We start from the raw sequence: 19,341 nt of genomic DNA, 5'->3' as shown, positions 1-19,341 counted from the left end.
GTCATAGTTTTAAGCTGGTTGGAGGAAAGTATGGAGGGGATGTCAGAGGCGGGTTCTTTACACAGAGAGTTGTGAGAGCATGGAATGCGTTGCCAGCAGCAGTTGTGGAAGCAAGGTCATTGGGGACATTTGAGAGACTGCTGGATATGCATATGGTCACAGAAATTTAAGGATGCATACATGAGGATCAATGGTCGGCACAACATCGTGGGCTGAAGGGCCTGTTCTGTGCTGGACTGTTCTATGTTCTATGTTCTATGTATTCTGAATACATTAAACATTTTATTTTTTAATGACGCAGGGACATATAAACATATCTTCAAATCGACCGAGACCATTTTCTGCTCAGGGTATGGCTCTGTGTATGACAGCAGCAATGATGCACCTACATGGAACAGGGAATGTGATAGAGACATAGTTTGGACAATGTACAAGGAGAGCGCTCATGGTCCAGTTTGGGAGAGAATGACATTATTGTGTGATTCAACTCAGAGAGGGAGAAAATGTCATCTGCCCGAGAAGAAACGGCCCATTGCACTCTCTCTCCTTCATTATTCCTCATCACAGTAACGTGTACGAGCTAAAACAAAGCTCTACTGTTATTGTTACCATTCTTATTTTTATAGAATCCCTGCAGTGTGGAAACAAGCCTTCGGCCCAACAAGTTCATACTAACCCTCCAAAGAGTAACCTTCCCATGCCCTTACAGTTACCACTGACTAGTGCACCTAAAGTAGAAATCGCTGAACACTATGGACTATTTGACCAATCTGCTTGAATTATACAGCTTTGGGCTGTGGGAGGAAACGGGAGCACCCATCAGAAGCTCACGCAGACAAAGGGGAGAAGATGCAAACTCCACGTAGATAGTCGCCCGAGGCTGGAATTGAACTCATGCACATGATGCTGTGATGGAACAGTGCGAAGTACTGAGCCACTGTGTTAACCTGGAGACTCCTGCCAGCCTAATGCAAAGGGAATTCAGCCAAATCCAACTCTCCCAGGATAAAATCCCATTGCTAGCAGCTGTGTGAGTAGAATATCTTCAGAAGCAGAATAACATTTTGGACAATCTCTCAATTTTTCCTTTTGTCATTAGTTACACTATTATTTGGACAAGGTTCTTTCAACGTGAAATTGCAGAGATTTTGCTTGGTGTGCGTGTGTGTGTGTTTTTAAAATGGGAAATATCGATTCTTTATTTGCAATATCCAAACAGTTTGCCATTCATCTTTCCATTTTAGTTGGAGTAACATTGCTCTGGTTCATAAAGGTGATATTTTAGCAGTTTAAAGAAACTAGCCTGACTTGTTCCCAAAACTGATCCTGACCCAGTCTGAGACCGATATCATCGGCCACATCACCAACCTGGTTACATTTAACATTTGTTGTGAGCAGTGGAGAAGTGGGACTAGAAAAGGAAAAGTGACCCAAAAAGCTGGGGAACTATAGACCAGTGAGCCTGATGTTGGTGGTGGGTGAGTTGTTGGAGGGGATTCTGAGGGATAGGATTTACATACATTTGGGAAGGCAAGGGCTGATCAGGGTAGTCAACGTATCTTTCTGCATGGGAAATCATGTCTCATTAATTTGGTTGAGTTTTATCAAGAGGTGACAAAGAAGATTGATGAAGGCAGTTTGGTAGATATTGTCTACATGGACCTCAGCAAGGTGTTCATAACATTCCGATTGGTAGACAGGTTAGTACGGTTCGGTTACATGGGATACAGGGGAAGCTAGTCACAATTGGCTTAAAGGAAGAGGGGTATTTTTCAGAGCCATAGTTAGTAAGTTTACAGACGACATCAGAAAGGTGGTGTAGTAGATTATCTCAGAGTACAACGAGACCACAATTAGATGGGACAAAGGGGCAAGGAATGACAGATGAAGTTTAATTTAGATAAATACGAGGTTACGCATTTTGGGAAGGTAAATCAGGGCAGAAATTATACACTTAATAGTAAGGTCCTGGGGAAACAAATGGACATCGGGCTGCAGGTGCATTGTTCCTTGAAAGTGGAGTCGAATGCAGACAAAGCAGTACAGACCACATTTTACAAATTTGCCTTAATCAGTCAGAGCATTGAGTATAGGAGTTGTGGTGGCATGTTATATCTGTACAGGATATTGGTGAGGACACTTTAAGAATACTGCGTACAACTCGGTTGTCTGCAGAAAAGATTTCCACGGATGTCTCAGGACTGGAGGTTTGAGCATTAGTGAGAGGTTGATTAGTTTGAGGTGTTTCTCCCTGGAGTGTCAGAGGCTGAAGGGTGACATTATCGAGGTTTATTAAATCATCAGGGGCATGGATATTCTGAACAGCCATGTTCTGCTCCCCAGGGGAGGGGAGCCCAGAACACGAGAGCATAGGTTGGAGGGGACAGGACGAATGATTTAGAAGAGACCTGAAGGTAAATGTTTCACACAGAGAGTGGTGTGTGTACATAAAGTGCTGTCAGAGGAAGTGGTGAAGTTGGTTACAATTGCACATTTAAAAAGTATCTGAAACAGGAGGGACATTGGCCAAATGCTGGCAAATGGGACTGGATCAGATTTGATATCTGATCGGAGTGAACAGATTGGACTAATGGGTCTGTTTCTATTCTGCATGACTCTGATTCTTTAAGAGGGATGACGAAAAATTCTTAAAGTACCTTTCAAATCAGAATCCCCTTGACTGGAAGTTTATCATGTCTCTATGTTCACATTGATTGAAACTTGCATTAGTGAAATATTTGACAGAGAACTGAGTCATGGATAATGGGACGCAGACAGGAAATTGGGGCTGAGACAACAACCTGATCAGCCACAATCTTAGTGCCTGGTGGAGAAAGTTCAACGTATCTAATGACTCACTCCTGACCCTCAATCCTGTGTTCCTGTGTTCCATTCAGGCCATTAAACCTGTTAGGCAGGAGCATTTAGAGGCTACTTACTTCTATAACCTGGTGCACAGAAACAGAGGAGATCATTCGGCCCTTCAAGACTGTCCCACATGCTTTGAGGTGATTTGAGAAATGTAATTGCAAAACCCAGGCTGGGTATGAAAGAGGCCCCTCATCTCTCTTTCCAGAGTTTCCCCTCTCTGAAACTTGTGCTCCATTTGTTGGTCACTATGAATACAGCCCCCATACCTCACCCAGCGATGGCTCACAAAATCCTCTGGTCTCCCTGATGGCAACATTCAATAACAGAACATTCATGAAAATAACACCCACTAACTTTCCAATAACAGAATGTGAGAACATCAGACACAGGGGCAGGTCGTTCTCTCCCCAAACCTGCCTTTCCCTTCACTAAGGTCATGACTGATCTGCTCTTGGTCTCAAATCCTCTTTCATACCCAATTCATCATCACCCTCAACTCTCTGACAGGTCAATATCCATCTACAAATATTTCAAATACTTTCAGTCATTTGGGTCCCCGAACTCTCTTGAGAAGAAAAATTCTGACATTCAATGCCACCTGTTTGAAGAAAACCCTTGCTGCTCCTATACCATGGCCTATTGATATGAACAAAACACAAGGGGTCAGGTAAAAATGACTGGCGCTGATATCAAAGCTTCTGTTGACTTCTGTTGACATCAAGGAGCTTAACAAAACTGGACTTAATGGGAATCAGAGAAAACTCTCCAGTGTTTGGAATCAAACGTGGCACAAAGGAAGATGTTCACCATCTCAGTCCTGCATCAACTCTGTGGGAGATCCTCAGGGTAGCTTCCTCTTCACAAACATCTTCAGCTGCTGCATCAATGTCTCCTCACCCCCACCTTCTACACCATAAGATCAGAAGTGGGGATGGTCACTGAGGATTCCACAATGTTCAGAATAATTTGACGCCCCCATCAGCTTCTGAACTGGACTGTGCCCATGTGCAGCAAGACATGGACTCCATTGAGGCTTGTGCTTTTAAAGAGTCCGCAACATTCATATAAAGGACTGTCTGACACTGCACATTGCCACAGTAAAATAAGAGTTCATTCCGCACCTCACACTGGTTTCACAGGAATATGAGGAAGTCGTTCAGCCCATTGACACTATTGGAGAAGAACAGGGACAGCCCATTCAGTGCCTCCAACATATTACTCAGGAAGAGAAGGATTCTAGTGTGATGGGCCACACCAGAACCCCTCGACAATATTTGAAGGTGGTAGCCTCGACTCTAACGTTTTCTTATTTTAAAGAAAATGTGAAGTGTCTGTTCCAGATGCAATGTGACTGGTCAAACTACTCGGTGTGAAGCAAAACACCATTTACTTAAACACGAAAGATGAAATGAAACCAAAGAAAGAAGAATTTAGAATAACATAATTATATTGGACGAGTTAACAGAATAATAGATCTTGGAACTAATACTAATGAACTGTTCCAATACTGGAAAATCACATGAACACATGAACTTGGCAAAAAGGAATATTCAGACACTGAATGACACAAATATTTCTCCAATTCAGGATTTAAAATTCATAGAAAGTAGCAGCCATGAGACATTCACTAAAGCTTTCAACTCTGTGGAGACCCCAATAATTTCTGATTTACTGAGAAAGCAAAACGCAGTGATCCTAATCTGTGAGAGCTGGCCACACCCATTCAGGCTGCATTAAAATAAACACAAGGCCTCACTAGTTGTTTACTCAAATGGTCCTAACTAGCCAGCTTGGGAATGGTCATTCAATCTCTCTCTTAAAAGAAACCAGAACAAAATAACCTCTTAAAGCTACAGCATCATCACACTAGTCAGCACATTGAGCTGTCATACAGGAACCAGGGGTAACCCAATGAGGCCCTGGGCCCTGTCCAGTCGGACGAGGAAGAAGCCAGTCAGTCCCTTGAGTCACTTACACAGGAACAGTAGGAGGCCATTCCCACCACAATGCACTTACACAGGGGCAGAATGAGGTAATTGATGCTGATTCCTGATGAATGGCTTATGCTCGAAACGTCGATTCTCCTGCTGTGCTTTTCCAGCAAACCACTGTCTACTCTGATCTTCAGCATCGTCAGTCCTCACTGTCTTCTAATTGATGCTCTAATATGATGACCAAGTGGAGCAGAGGCTGCACAGACAGACTGCTCCTCGTTGTTCCTCGTACATAGAACATAGAACATAGAAAAATACAGTGCAGTACAGGCCCTTCGGCCCTCGATGTTGCGCCGACCGAAGCCTACCTAACCTACACGAGCCCAATAACCTCCATATGCTTGTCCAATGCCTGCTTAAATGACCATAAAGAGGGAGAGTCCACCACTGCTACTGGCAGGGCATTCCATGAACTCACAACCCGCTGAGTTAAAAATCTACCCCTAACATCTGTCCTATACCTACTACCCCTTAATTTAAAGCTGTGTCCCCTAGTAACAGCTGACTTCATTAGCGGAAAAAGATTCTCACTGTCAACCCTATCTAAACCCCTAATCATCTTGTACACCTCTATCAAATCTCTCCTAAACCTTCTTTTCTCCAATGAGAAAAGCCCCAAGTGCCTCAGCCTTTCCTCATACGATCTTCCTACCATGCCAGGCAACATCCTGGTAAACCTCCTCTGCACTCATTCCAATGCCTCAACATCCTTCCTACAATATGGCGACCAAAACTGCACACAATACTCCAGATGAGGCCGCACCAGAGTCTTATACAACTGCAACATGACCTCAGGACTCCGGAACTCAATTCCTCTACCAATAAAGCCCAGTACACCATATGCCTTCTTCACAGTACTATTTACCTGGGTGGCAACTTTCAAAGATCTGTGTACATGGACACCAAGATCCCTCTGCTCATCCACACTACCAAGTAGTCTACCATTAGCCCAGTAATCCATCTTCTTGGGCGGCACGGTGGCACAGTGGTTAGCACTGCTGCTTCACAGCGCCAGAGACCTGGGTTCAATTCCCACGTCAGGCGACTGACTGTGGAGTTTGCACATTCTCCCCGTGTCTGCATGGGTTTCCTCCGGGTGCTCCGGTTTCCTCCCACAGTCCAAAGATGTGCAGGTTAGGTGAATTGACCATGCTAAATTGCCCGTAGTGTTAGGTGAAGGGGTAAATATAGGGGTATGGATGGGTTGCGCTTCGGTGGGTCGGTGTGGACTTGTTGGGCCGAAGGGCCTGTTTCCGCACTGTAAGTAATCTAATCTAATTCTTGTTACTCCTGCCAAAGTGAATGACTTCACACTTAGCTACATTGAATTCCATTTGCCACCTTACTGCCCAGCTCTGCAACTTATCTATATCCCGCTGTAACCTGCCACATCCTTCTTCGCTGTCCACAACTCCACCGACTTTCGTGTCATCCGCAAACTTGCTCACCCAGCCTTCAAGCCCCTCCTCCAGGTCATTTATAAAAATGACAAACAGCAATGGTCCCAAAACAGATCCTTGTGGAACACCGCTAGTAACTGCGCTCCAAGATGAACCTATACCATCAACTACTACCCTCTGTCTCCTTCCAGCCAGCCAATTCCTAATCCAAACCTCTAATGCACCTTCAATGCCATACCTCCGTAGTTTTTGCATTAGCCTGCCATGGGGTACCTTATCGAACGCCTTGCTAAAAATCCATATACACCACATCTACTGCTTTACCCTCGTCCATTTCCTTGGTCACCTTCTCAAAGAATTCAATAAGGTTTGTGAGGCACGACCTGCCCTTCACAAAACCATACTGACTATCCTTGATTACATTATTCCTATCCAGATGTTCATAAATCCTATCCCTTACAATTCTCTCTAAGACTTTGCCCACAACAGAAGTGAGACTCACTGGCCTATAGTTACTTGGGCTATCCCTGCTCACCTTCTTGAACAAGGGGACCACATTAGCTATCCTCCAGTTTTCTGGCACTATTCCCGTAGACAAAGACGACATAAAAATCAAGGCCAATGGCTCCGCTATCTCCTCCTTAGCTTCCCAGAGGATCCTAGGATAAATGCCATCAGGCCCAGGGGACTTATCCATTTTCATCCTTTCCAGAATTTCCAACACCTCTTCCCTACATACCACAAAGCCGTCCATTCTAATTAATTGTGACTCAGTATTCACATTGGCAACAATGTCCTGTTCCTGAGTGAATACTGATGAAAAGTATTGATTTAGTGTCTCACCGATCTCCTCCGCCTCCACACACAACTTCCCACTACTATCCTTGACTGGACCAATACCTACCCTAGTCATCCTTTTCTTCCTGACATACCTATAGAAAGCCTTTGGGTTTTCCCTAATCCTACCAACTAAGGACTTTTCATGTCCCCTTCTTGCTGCTCTTAGCTCTCTCTTTAGATCCTTCCTGGCTACCTTATAACTCTTAATCGCCCCAACTGAACCTTCACGCCTCATCTTTACATTGGCCGCCCTCTTCCCTTTCACAAGGGATTCCAATTCCTTGTTAAACCACGGCTCCCTCACAAGACCCTTTACTCCCTGCCTGACTGGTACATACTTATCAAGGACACCCATTAGCTGTTCCTTGAACAATCTCCACATATCATTTGTGTTCTTCCCTTGAAGCCTATTTTTCCAATCCACACATCCTAAGTCATGCCTTACCGCATCATAATTTCCCTGCCCCCAGCTATAACTCCTGCCCTGCAGTGCACACTTATCCCTCTCCATCACTAGAGTAAAAGTCACCGAGTTGTGGTCACTGCCCCCAAAGTGCTCACCTACCTCCAAGTCTAACACCTGGCCTGGTTCATTACCTAGAACCAAATCCAGTATAGCCTCACCTCTTGTTGGCCTGTCTACATATTGTGTCAGGAAACCCTCCTGCACACATTGGACAAACACCGACCCATCTAACGAACTCGAGCTATAGCTTTCCCGGTCAATATCTGGGAAGTTAAAGTCCCCCATAACAACCACCCTGCTACTTTCACTCTTCTCCTGAATCATCCTCACAATACTTTCCTCTACTTCTCTCGGACTATTAGGAGGCCTGTAGAAAACTCCTAACAGGGTGATCTCACCTTTCCTATTTCTAACCTCCGCCCAAACTACCTCAGATGGCAAGTCTTCCTCCATCACCCTTTCTACTGCTGTAATACTATCCTTGACAAGCAATGCCACACCTCCCCCTCTTTTACCCCCATCTCTGACCCTACTAAAACATTTAAACCCTGGAACCTGCAACAGCCATTCCTGTCCATGTTCTACCCACATCTCTGTAATGGCCACAACATCAAAGTCCCAGGTTCCAACCCATGCTGCAAGCTCACCTACCTTATTTCTTATACTTCTGGCATTGAAGTATACACACTTCAAGCCACCTTCCTGTTTACAGGCACCCTCCTTCGAGATCGATGCCATGTTCCTAACTCAAGGTCCTGTACCCTAAAGCTACACTCCAGCTTCCCATGCCCCTGCAGAGTTAGTTTAAACCCTCCCAAAGAGTACTAGCAAACCTCCCCCCAAGGATACTGGTGCCCCTCAGGTTCAGGTGTAGACCATCCTGTTTATAGAGGTCCCACCTTCCCCAGAAAGAACCCCAGTTATCCAAATACCGGAATCCCTCCGTCCTGCACCACCCCTGTAGCCACGCATTTAACTCCTCTCTCTCCCTATTCCTCGACTCTCTATCACGTGGCACGGGTAACAAACCAGAGACAACAACTCTGTTCGTTCTAGCTCTGAGCTTCCAACCTAGCTCCCTGAAAGCCTGTCTAACATCCTCACCCCTCTTCCTACCTATGTCGTTGGTGCCAACGTGGACCACGATCTGGGGCTGCTCCCCCTCCCCCTTAAGGACCTGGAAAACACGATCAGAGACATCACGTACCCTTGTACCTGGGAGGCAACATACCAATCATGAGTCTCTGTTGCCCCCGCAAAACCGCCTATCTGTGCCCCTCACTATTGAGTCCCCAATAACTATCGCTCTACCTTTCACCACCCTTCCCTTCTGAGCAATGGGGACAGGCTCCGTGCCAGAGGCCTGAACCTCGTTGCTTATCCCTGGTAAGTCATCCCCCCCACAAGTATCCAAAACGGTATACTTGTTCTTGAGGGGAATGACCACAGGGGGTCCCTGCACTGGCTGCTTCCTCCCACTCCCCCTCACTGTCACCCATCTCTCTATAACCTTCGGAGTAACTACTTCCCTAAAGCTCTGATCTATGACCACCTCTGCCTCCCGAATGATCCGCAGTTCATCCAACTCCAGTTCCAGTTCCCTAACACGGTCTTGGAGGAGCTGGAGATGGGTGCACTTCTTGCAAGTGTAATCAGGAGGGACACTAATGGCTTCCCTCACCTCATACATGTTGCAAGAGGAACATTGCACTGCCTTCGCTGCCATCCCTCTAAAAGGTAAACTTTAAAAACTCGATCTAAAGAAACAAACAAGCAAAATGCAGCACTTACCTGCTTATCACAACGGGTCGTATTATTAGGTTAGAGGAGGAGGGTGGGTGGGAGGGTCTACCCCTGTAGTGCCTCGGGTTCCTCGCCTGCGCGCTTTTATAAGAAAAAAAAACCTTCCCAGGTAAGCTAGTGCGACACCAGCTTCCGGGTCCGTCTGTCGTAGCTCCGTCTGTCATGATACACACGTGGGACTTCAACGTGGTTTACTAGTGGTGAGGAGGGAAGCCATACGTCTTGTGTGAAGTCTCAAGAAAGCATCTTCCATCTCTGAGAAGCCAGCCTGGTGCTCTCTATGTAGGGTGGAAGCTGGTGGGAATGGCTACCTGTTTCAGATGGAAGGTATTGTGGCTGCTGTTGGGGATTGTGAGCAACCTGACGTTCAGTACAGGGTTCACACACCGACTGCACAATAACGTGGGGAGAGTTAATTTAGGCATATAAACTATTAGGAAAGTCACGTTAGACTGATGAATGGACTCTCTAAGTTCAAATAATGGTGATCTTGTCCATGTTGACCTTGTCTAGTGCATGTCTTGTGCAGTGTAACCAGTATGCCTTATTCTGTCCAAGTCTATTTCCACCCTATGATCTGTCTGGCCATGCTTACTATGATTTGCCTCCACTGCTCATAAACAAAGTGTTTCCCTGTACTGAAATACACGTGACAATAAATCAAGCCAATCAATCCTGGGTAAAGTATGGAATTTCTCTCCCTGTCAATGTCTCTTTTGGAAATAAGTGATCGCTGCCACTTCACATTTCTTCGTCTCTCACAGCTTTACAGATTAAACACTCAGCTTCTTCACTCTATCCTCATGTTACCATCACTGGTGTCTGTGGTAAGGGAATCATTCCTTATAAAGGACATCAAATCTGTAGAGAGTTCCCCAAATGCTCTCTCAGCAAGGTTCTACAACAGCCGGAAGATGGCTTTACTTATGTACTCGAATCATCTTACAATGAAGGACAGCATACCATTGACTGCACCCATTACGGACACAGAGTTTGATTTGGAGCAGACAGCATAGACTTGTGAGTGGGAGATCATGCTTCCCAAATTTCTTAGAGTCCTTTGATGAAGTTACCAGGACGTTTGATGAGGTTTGATAAGGTTCCACATAGCAGGCTGCTCAGGAAGGTTACATCACGTAGAATGCGGGGGGAACTGGCCAATTGGATACACAGTTAGCTTGATGGTAGGAAGCAGAGGGTTTAGTGGAAGGATGCTTGTCAGTCTGGAGGCTTGGTCCATTGCTGTTTGTTATCTATGATTTGGCTGAGAATGTACAAGGCATGATTAGTAAGTTTGCAGATGACACTAAAATAAGTGGGAGCATGATCAGTGAGGAATAATATCAGAAGTTGCAGCAGGACCTTAATCAGGTGGGAAATGGGCCAAGAAATGGAATTTAATATAAAAGCGTGAGGTCTTGCATTTTAGAAATTCAAATCAAGGTAGGAGTTTCATGGTGAATGGGAGGGTCTTAAGGGGTGCAGTGGGCAGAGAGACCTTGGTGTTCAGGTGCACGGTTCTCTAAGAGTGGAGTCACAGGTAGGCAGGACAGTGAAGAAGGCATTTGGCACACTAGCCTTCATTAAGCAGGATATTGAGTATAGAAGTTGGGAATTTATGTTGCAGTTACACAGGACTTTGGTAAGGCCACACTTGAAGTATTCTGTTCAGTTTTGTCAACTTGTTATGGGGAGAATGTTATTAAATTAGAAAGAGTGCAGAAGAAATTTACAAAGATGTTGCCAGAACCCAATAATCTGAGTGAGAGGGAGAGGTTGGACAAGCTAGGACATTTTCTTTAGCGTGTAGGAGACTGAGGGAGTCATTATAGAGCTGTATAAAATCACAAGGGGTATGGATCGGGTTAATGCTCTCAGTCTTTTTCCAAGGTGTAGAGAATCAAGGACAAGAGAGGATCAGTTTAAGGTTAAAGGAGAAGGAATAAAAGGGAACCTGAGGGGCCACTTCTTTACACAGAGGCTGGCACATGGATGAGCTGCCAGCAGATATGGTTGAAGGTGGTACATTAAACAACATTTCAAAAGCATTTGGATAAATATGTGGATAGGAAAGGATTAGAAGGATATGGGCCAACTGCAGGGAAATGGGTTTAGTGTGGATGGACATTTACAAGGTGGAGTCAAATCCTTCTGTTAATTAAAACCAAACACCCAGAAAAGCTCACCTCACTTTGTAATCTGTTAAAATATGAGCGACACAGATGAGCAACATTCCACTATTTAAACAAAAATTAACAAGTTAGTTTCTTAACTTTAATAGTGAACACTAAACAACAACTATTCACAAATACAAGCCCCTCTTTTCTTAGCTACTTACTATCTGACTCCAACTCTGTAAAAATATGCTGTTCCAACAACCCACATATTAAACATTACAATCTCAAGACCACACAGTCTCTATCTTCCCCGCTGTGCTCACTCTTCCAGCTGCTGATCTCCCTGGGTCATTTTTTATTGCAAATAGGTTTGCATGAACATGTATCTTTGATAGAGAGTGTTTGAGATGGCATGTTAGCACTCCTGCTCTACAGCAGTTGCTCTGCTGTTGGATGGCAGTAGCTCTCCCTCCAGTGTTCAAAATGCTGGGTTTATACACTCCCCATGATATAGTATTTCTCATAATTTGATTGCTGTCCAGGTTTCCAAACAATAATATTCAAATTCTGTTGGCATCTGGTGTCCTGAGCGTTATTTAAACTCTTTGGTTACATTTGAATGGCTGTCAAAACAGCAACCAAAACTCAGGAATCCATTCCTCAGCTAATGGTGACATGTGGAACAGTGTGACCTTCAGCTGGCATCTGTGACTTTAATTTCTATTCAGCAAAACCCGATCTGTCTTAAAGTGTCCATACATGTTTTTGTCTTCATAACATCTCCCCGCTTCAGAAAATAAAATGAACCAGCAGAATTAAAAGATGGCTACATTTCTTTTCCTCTAATTCTTAATCCCAATTTTATGAAATACAAAAGTGTTAATCTCAGTTATATCATTCATATTAATTCTGCACACCAATACAACACTGGAATAAGTCAAATCTTATCGACACTTTTTCCTTTAAATCCGCGAAAACACACCTGCTATCACATTATAGGAGGCACAGCATGTACATTTTGTAAGTTTAAAGTCGGTAAGGTAACACTCCAATGAAATAGTCTCATATTCTGGTCTTTAAATATTCCAAAAAATGCGAGAGATTTGTCGTTGTCCACATCCATCTCCGACAATTTGTTTGTCATATACACATTAAAATATTGTCAGGTCAGTGTGGAACGTAATCATTCTTGTTCAATAATGGAGATTTTGTATTTTTTTTCTGGTGGATATTGAGTTTTTTTGAAAAGTAGCCAATTAGCCATTCAATTCCATCATCCTCTTTCTGTATCAATACATCTCCGACCCCTATATCCCGAGCATCAAACACAATTTTCAAAGGGTTTCAGAATATCTGGTGTAGCTAAAAATGGTGTGGTGATTAATCCTGCTTTAAAATTCTCAAATGCCTCCTGGCATTGTTCTGTCCACCACAATTCTGTGTTCTTCTTCAGTTAATCCATTAGTGGTGCCAAGACGCTGCTGAAGTTTTGAACAAACATTCAACAGAATCCACTCAGTTCCATAATCCGAAGCACCTCTTTCTTCGAGCATAGTCGTGGAAATTCCTCAAAGCCCTTCATCTTTGTGTTCCATGGGGTCAACCTTCCATGTCCAATGTAATGTCCCAAGAATGTCACCTCTGCCTTCGGGAATTCTGTTTTCTTTAAGTTTATTACCAAGTTTGCTTATTGTAATTATTCAACATGCCCTGGCAACGGTAATATGTGAACTTTCAATCATTTGCTAAAGATCACTACATCATACAGATAAGCTGTGCAATTTGTTCATATGGCCACACCTCTGTTCTTGAGTCTTCAATGTGGCTGGTGCATTATTCATCCATATGAAATACTCTATAAAGTTTTTTGTCATCTCCGGTATCTTTACCAGGTGGTTTAACTGACTCCACACCTTTTTTTTAATTTGAAAGGGGCCACTAAACCTGGCTTTGAAGGAATTTCCTACCACTGGTGGCAATACTAATACGTCATCCCCACGGGAAATCGTCAAAGTTTCAGAGATTTTTATCTGCTACCTGCATCACTCTATACTGTGCCCTCTTCAGGTGCTGTTTAGCTAACTCACCTACTCCATCCAATCTCTCCCTCAACTCACATACATAATCCAAGTGTGAGATATCCGACTTTGGTCCTGTAAATTTATACTTAATTAATTTCAAAGGACCTCTCACTTCATGTACTAATACTAAATCAAAGGAAGTAAAGTGAGTAGATTTATTTGGGGCATCTCTAATGGCAAACAATTTAATGTGACACCTTTATCCCAACCATTCGGGTAATCGTGACAGTACACTGTTAACATGGTCCTCAGTGTCTGATGCTAACTTTCCAAGGCTCCTTGGGATTCAGGATGGGACGCCCTTGATTTGAAGTGCTGTGTGCCTAAGCTATCCATGACTTCCTTAAACAGTTGAGTGGTAAAATGAGACCCTTGGTCTGACTGAATCTCTCTGGGCAGCCCACAGCGAGTCAAGAAAGCTACCAACTCCTCCAGATCCCTTTTTGCCTTAACACTCCAATAATGGAATTGCCTCTGGAAATCTGGTAGACACATCCAATATGGTCAGCAAATATTGGTTTCCACTTTTACTTTAGAAAGGGGAACTACACAATTAATCATAACCCACATGCAAGGTTCTTTGAATGCAGGAATTGGCAAGAAAGGTGCTGGTTTTATTACTGCCTGTTACTTACCTACCATTTGGTACGTATGTCATGTACAATAAAAATTAACCGCGTCCTTGTGCATTCCAGGCCACTACAAATGCTTCTGCATCTTAGCCTGAATCTTCTGTACACCTAAGTGACCGCCTGCAGTTAATTTATGAGCTACCCATAACACTGTACGTTACTGCTAACACAACCTGGTGCACTTCGGCTCATTTCCCTTCTGCAGTAACCTATCGGGGTCTACATTTTAATTTTAGGATTCTATCTTTAAGTTAATAACGTTCAACAATATATTCTGATTCCTTTTCTGTGTGTGTGCATGTGTATGTGTGTGTGAATGTGTGAGTATATATCTGTTGTAAGTCCATTAGCCTTTCTGGACGAAACACCTCTGCCTGACCCTCTGCCTGTTCAGGGTTTTCCTGCACCGTTACATCAAACAGGGTGTCAGTTCACTGAGCATCAACCCATTTGTCTTTTTCGTTCATTTTTCCTTCCTGCTGTAACTTATGACAGTGGGATCTTGTTACTACAAGAAAAATTCCTGGGTGATTTTCTTTTAACTCACCAATTCCCTCGTTTTCCTTTGGCTTCTCCACCACAAGGGGTGCCTCTCCCACCTCGCCTCCTGATAAATTGTTCCCAAGAACAAACTCTATTCCTAGAACTGACACTCTGTTACTCACTCTCACTGTTACTTCTGCAATCTTGATTTGGCACTCCATCCTGATGTTACACAAGGGAATGCTTAATTTCTGTCCCCATTCCACAAGTTATCATGCTCTTGATTAACATGCCAGAAGGAGTGAAAAAAACTTTCATCTCTTACTATGAGAGGGTGAGAGAAAGTGAGGACTGCAGATGCTGGAGGTGAGAGTTGAAAAGTGTGGGGCTGGAAAAGCACAGCACATCGGCAGCATCCGAGGGGCAGGAGCACTCACGTTTCAGGCATAAATCCTTCATCAGGAAAGTGGGTTGTAAGGGAGGGGGAAGAAGGTTGAGAAATAAATGGGAGGGTGGGGGTGGAGCTGGGTGAAAAGGAGCTTGGAAGACAATTGGTAGATGCAGGTGGGGTGTGATGGTGATAGGTCGGTGATCGGAGGACACCTATCGGTGGTAGGACAGCTGGAACCCTCATACTGTACAGCATCAACGTTGACTTCACCAAATTCCAAACCTCCCCTCCACCAACCTCTCCCAGATCCAACCGTTCAACTTAGCAACGCCCTCTTGAACTACCCTAACTGGCCATCTTCCTTCTCACCTATCGACTCCACCCTCCCCTCTGACATATCACTATCACTCCCACCTACATCTTCTTATTGCCTTCCCAGTGACCCTCCCACCAGCTCAGCTACTACCCTCATATTTATCTTTCAGCCCCCTTGTCCCCCCACCCCTCCTGACGATGGGTTTCTGCCTGATATTCGATTGTCCTGCTGTTTGGATGCTGCCTGATCTGTTGTGCTTTTCCGGTGCCTCACTTCTCAACTATTAGAGACTGAGCAGATCCCATATCTCACAAAATTATAACTTCTTGTTCTTCTCCCCCTGTTCTTTCTGAGTAAACTTTATCTACAGAGGTGAATTCTTTAGAGAGATCAGGCACTGCCTCCATACCCAGCCCTTGCCTAGGCTGTGCAATCTCCTGCAGCTCCTCGGCTCCACTTGGGGTCTCCTTTACCAGTTTGTTTAATGCCACTGGGCTTAGCCTCTTCTACCGCATCTTTTCCCAAAGTGTCTTCCTTTAACGCCCAGCACGGTGTGTGCCAGCTTACTGCAGTGAAAACAACTTTTTCCCTGTGCCCTTCTTAAACCACCAGCACTGTAATATTATGTATTACGCTCCCTTATAGTGAGAGCACCTGAGACCTTTCACCACCTTTCAACCCCCTTGGGCTTCTTTCTTCACCTATGGTAAACTATTGTGAGCTACTGTTCGCTTTGTAATGTGTGATCTTCCCTTCTCCCAATTTCCATCCCTCAGAGGCTGAAATTCCTGCCAGAAGCTAAATTTCATCACATGCCACAATGCATATTTACCTGCCATTTCTGCCGCGCTTCTCACTTCTTGAACTTTCGATTCATTCACATGAATTCTTACTATCTCTGGAAGTGAGTCTTTTAACTTCTCCAGCAGATTAATCGCCCTTCAAGCCTCACAGGTCTTATCCATTTTTAATTCCAGCACCCACCTGCAAAATGACTGTGGTTAATTCTTTCAAACTCAATATAAGTCTGACCTGGTTCCGTCTCTATTTTTCTGAACTTCTGTCTATATGCTTCTAGTACCAATTCATAACCAATCAAAATAGCCAATTTGATATCTTGATCCCTCATCTGACAGCGCTGCACATACCTCACCAGCTGTGCCCACCAGCTTAGTCTGAACAAGCATTGCCCACGAGTTCACTGGACACATCATCTACCTGACCATTTTTTCAAATGAAATAAAAAAGGTTTTGAGATTTTTCTCACCGAAATATGACAAGTTACTAACATAATTGTATACGTCATTATGTTCTCCCTTCATCTACATCCTGTTAATTTAACTTTAGTGTCTAATTCCCAATTTCTGAATTTCAAATCCCCTTTCTTTTTCCTCTCTTTCTCTTTCTTCTCTCTCTGTTTCTGTCCCTTTATTTATCTTCTAACTCCAGTGGCCACATTTGTAATTTAAGTTTTTTCTTACTCTACTGCAGTTCCCTTTTTCTCTGATACATCAAAGTGCTTAACCAACTCCATTACAATTTCAGCTTCCCTTTTCTCCCTGGTTAAACCCAATTCCAACCTATTTGCCAGTTCTAAAAAATGTCCTCCTTCTGTCTTTCGAAACTTCCTTGGAAAATTTGGGAACCTCTTTAGTAATGTTAAAAGCCATTTCCCTCACTTTTAATTTAACCAACCACAAGTAACAAAATTAAACGAATTTTCCCACTGGTTTTATTTGAAGATCAAAGTCACTGATTGCAATGGGTTGGAATCTGCTGGGACCTGTTGTATCTCAAATCTGTTCAAGTCTGTCCAAATCGCATATAGCAATGCCCCAAACTGTTATGACATCAATGTCGAACCCTTCTGTTAATTAAAACCACTCACTCAGAAGAGCTCACCTCACATCATAATCTGTCAAAACTTATGTGAGAGAGTACTCCTAAATTCCACTAATAAACAAAAAATAACAATTTATATGTATGCAAGTTAGCCCGCTGAGCTTGAAGGTTTGTTTTCAGAAGTTGGGCGGCACGGTGGCACAGTGGTTAGCACTGCTGCCTCACAGCGCCAGACGCCCGGGTTCAATTCCCGCCTCAGGCGACTGACTGTGTGGAGTTTGCACATTCTCCCTGTGTCTGCGTGGGTTTCCTCCGGGTGCTCCGGTTTCCTCCCACACTCCAAAGATGTGCAGGTCAGGTGAATTGGCCATGCTAAATTGCCCGTAGTGTTAGGTAAGGGGTAGATGTAGGGGTATGGGTGGTTTGCGCTTCGGCGGGGCGGTGTGGACTTGTTGGGCCGAAGGGCCTGTTTCCACACTGAAAGTAATCTAATCTAAAAAAAAGTTTCATCACCATGACGAGGTGACATCATCAGTAAGAGTATCTGCTGAAGCTCTGGTGGTATGTCCCACCTCTCAATTTATAAACTTAGTTTCTTAAAGTTTGTGATATCATTTCCGGTTATTTTAACAAGAGAATGTAGACTGGATCTAAATTGATGCGTTTATTGATGAACTTCTGGTTAGAATGCCATTCCTCTAAGAAGGTCCTTGCGTGTCTTAGCATGTGTGTATGCTTTGTTCCAGTCAAAGTGATGCCCTTCTTTGTCTGTATGTATGGAACATAGTGATAGTGCGTCATGTCTTTTGGTGGCTAGTTAGTGTTCTTGTATCCTCGTAACACGACAACAAGACAGTTTCAACGTTGGAAATTTGATTTTATATACACTGTTTAATCAATGTGTGTGTGCAGATAAGTAACATTTTTCACATGTGCACAACACATTGTAAATCAACAACAGAGACACAGTTAACAAAAAATGATGCATATGATGTATAAAATTGATAAAACATTTAAACATGATTTGATCCTCTCAACGTTCCCTCCTTTTCTGGGATTCCCAACTCTAATCTCTCATCCTTACCAGGATGTGTGCTCCAAATTCTTGATTCTAGTGTCCCAACTTATTTCAGTTAATCCCCTTTCCATCGGGACTTCAATATGTTGGTCTCCTGGGTTCTTTCTAAAGCTAGTGTCTGTCATATTATTTCAGATAAATATTCTGGCATCAGACTTAGCATTTGAACATATTACTCTGTTGTACATGCACTGTACAAAGGACCATAATACACAGGCATTGCCAAAACATTGGGGGATGTTCATCTACTTCTTTCGATAATGTAGTTTTCTCATTTTCCACATCTCCATATCTGTATCCTCTCTCTCGGTCTTTGTATCTAGTTAAGAAATCCACCAATTATTCTTCGTGTCTCACCTCTCAAAACTCCTTCTTTCGGTTTACATCTAACGCTCTCTTCTCGATGTAATGTGATTATAATGAGCAATGTCACTAAAATGACATGAGGGAGGAGCTGGCCAGAGTTAATTGGAAAGGGAGCTGAGCAGGAAAGACCATGGAGCAGCAATGGGAGGAGGTTCTGGGGATAATTCGGAAGATATTACCAGAAATTCAACCCCAAGAACTTGAAACATACTCATGGGAAAACAAGGCAGCCATGCCAGTGATAAGGCATCAAACCAAAAGAGAAAACATACAATGTAGTGAAGATGATTGGGAATCCAGAGAATTCATTGGCTCTGAAACTACATAAGGCTGGCATCACTGACACTACAGAGCTCTAAATCATGGTCAGGGAGAGAAACAGAGGAAAAACATTCAACTTAAACACAGAAGATGGTATTTCTCAATGGAAAAGATTCAGGTGAATTAAACATTTGCAATAAGATCAGTTAAATTCTTTTGCGGAATGTGTCAGATTAGAAGCAAGATCCAGGGAGAGACCCTCAGCAGAATGAGAGTTTGAAAATGGAAGTATTTCCACATCCGAAACCAGGTTAGGTCACTGAGTGCAGGGCTGATGGGTGAATGGGTCTCAGTGAGAATTGGGGAACAGACAGCAGAATTGCATTGCAGATATTGCAGC

This window comes from Chiloscyllium punctatum, chromosome 10 (genome assembly GCF_047496795.1).
Source record: "Chiloscyllium punctatum isolate Juve2018m chromosome 10, sChiPun1.3, whole genome shotgun sequence".
NCBI lineage: Eukaryota > Metazoa > Chordata > Chondrichthyes > Orectolobiformes > Hemiscylliidae > Chiloscyllium > Chiloscyllium punctatum.
The sequence above is the reverse complement of the archived record's forward strand: the minus strand, read 5'-3'. Positions refer to the sequence as shown.